Consider the following 2,500-nt stretch of genomic DNA (forward strand, 5'->3'; position numbering starts at 1 on the left):
CGCGAGCGAGCGGCGAGCGGCGAACAGCGAGCGAAGCGAGAGGCAGCACCGTCCCTGCTATACGAAAGCCCCATCCAGCCCTGTGCCACCCGGGGGGTTCCAGGGTGCTGAGATGGCTGACGTTTTGCTCCGCTCACGACGGTCACCGCACCACGCAAGAACAGGCCAAAAACTGGCCAAAACAGCCCAAAAACGGGCCAAAACTGGCCATTTTTGGCTGCGCGAGCGAGCGGCGAGCGGCGAACAGCGAGCGAAGCGAGAGGCAGCACCGTCCCTGCTATACGAAAGCCCCATCCAGCCCTGTGCCACCCGGGGGGTTCCAGGGTGCTGAGATGGCTGACGTTTTGCTCCGCTCTCGACGGTCACCGCGCAATGCAAGAACAGGCCAAAAACTGGCCAAAACGGCCCAAAAACGGGCCAAAACTGGCCATTTTTGGCTGCGCGAGCGGCGAGCGGCGGACAGCGAGCGAAGCGAGAGGCAGCACCGTCCCTGCTATACGAAAGCCCCATCCAGCCCTGTGCCACCCGGGGGGTTCCAGGGTGCTGAGATGGCTGACGTTTTGCTCCGCTCTCGACGGTCACCGCGCAATGCAAGAACAGGCCAAAAACTGGCCAAAACGGCCCAAAAACGGGCCAAAACTGGCCATTTTTGGCTGCGCGAGCGAGCGGCGAGCGGCGGACAGCGAGCGAAGCGAGAGGCAGCACCGTCCCTGCTATACGAAAGCCCCATCCAGCCCTGTGCCACCCGGGGGGTTCCAGGGTGCTGAGATGGCTGACGTTTTGCTCCGCTCTCGACGGTCACCGCGCAATGCAAGAACAGGCCAAAAACTGGCCAAAACGGCCCAAAAACGGGCCAAAACTGGCCATTTTTGGCTGCACGAGCGAGCGGCGAGCGGCGGACAGCGAGCGAAGCGAGAGGCAGCACCGTCCCTGCTATACGAAAGCCCCATCCAGCCCTGTGCCACCCGGGGGGTTCCAGGGTGCTGAGATGGCTGACGTTTTGCTCCGCTCTCGACGGTCACCGCGCAATGCAAGAACAGGCCAAAAACTGGCCAAAACGGCCCAAAAACGGGCCAAAACTGGCCATTTTTGGCTGCACGAGCGAGCGGCGAGCGGCGGACAGCGAGCGAAGCGAGAGGCAGCACCGTCCCTGCTATACGAAAGCCCCATCCAGCCCTGTGCCACCCGGGGGGTTCCAGGGTGCTGAGATGGCTGACGTTTTGCTCCGCTCTCGACGGTCACCGCGCAATGCAAGAACAGGCCAAAAACTGGCCAAAACGGCCCAAAAACGGGCCAAAACTGGCCATTTTTGGCTGCACGAGCGAGCGGCGAGCGGCGGACAGCGAGCGAAGCGAGAGGCAGCACCGTCCCTGCTATACGAAAGCCCCATCCAGCCCTGTGCCACCCGGGGGGTTCCAGGGTGCTGAGATGGCTGACGTTTTGCTCCGCTCTCGACGGTCACCGCGCAATGCAAGAACAGGCCAAAAACTGGCCAAAACGGCCCAAAAACGGGCCAAAACTGGCCATTTTTGGCTGCACGAGCGAGCGGCGAGCGGCGGACAGCGAGCGAAGCGAGAGGCAGCACCGTCCCTGCTATACGAAAGCCCCATCCAGCCCTGTGCCACCCGGGGGGTTCCAGGGTGCTGAGATGGCTGACGTTTTGCTCCGCTCTCGACGGTCACCGCGCAATGCAAGAACAGGCCAAAAACTGGCCAAAACGGCCCAAAAACGGGCCAAAACTGGCCATTTTTGGCTGCGCGAGCGAGCGGCGAGCGGCGGACAGCGAGCGAAGCGAGAGGCAGCACCGTCCCTGCTATATACGAAAGCCCCATCCAGCCCTGTGCCACCCGGGGGGTTCCAGGGTGCTGAGATGGCTGACGTTTTGCTCCGCTCACGACGGTCACCGCACCACGCAAGAACGGACCATAAACAGGCCAAAACAGCCCAAAAACGGGCCAAAACTGGTCATTTTTGGCTGCGCGAGCGAGCGGCGAGCGGCGAACAGCGAGCGAAGCGTGAGGCAGCACCGTCCCTGCTATACGAAAGCCCCATCCAGCCCTGTGCCACCCGGGGGGTTCCAGGGTGCTGAGATGGCTGACGTTTTGCTCCGCTCACGACGGTCACCGCGCCATGCAAGAACGGACCAAAAACAGGCCAAAACAGCCCAAAAACGGGCCAAAACTGGCCATTTTTGGCTGAGCGAGCGAGCGGTGAGCGGCGAACAGCGAGCGAAGCGAGAGGCAGCACCGTCCCTGCTATACGAAAGCCCCATCCAGCCCTGTGCCACCCGGGGGGTTCCAGGGTGCTGAGATGGCTGACGTTTTGCTCCGCTCACGACGGTCGCCGTGCCACGCAAGAACGGACCAAAAACAGGCCAAAACAGCCCAAAAACGGGCCAAAACTGGCCATTTTAGGTTGCGCGAGCGAGCGGCGAGCGGCGAACAGCGAGCGAAGCGTGAGGCAGCACCGTCCCTGCTATACGAAAGCCCCATCCAGCCCT

The sequence above is a fragment of the Musa acuminata genome, unplaced genomic scaffold (genome assembly GCF_036884655.1).
Source record: "Musa acuminata AAA Group cultivar baxijiao unplaced genomic scaffold, Cavendish_Baxijiao_AAA HiC_scaffold_51, whole genome shotgun sequence".
Lineage (NCBI taxonomy): Eukaryota > Viridiplantae > Streptophyta > Magnoliopsida > Zingiberales > Musaceae > Musa > Musa acuminata.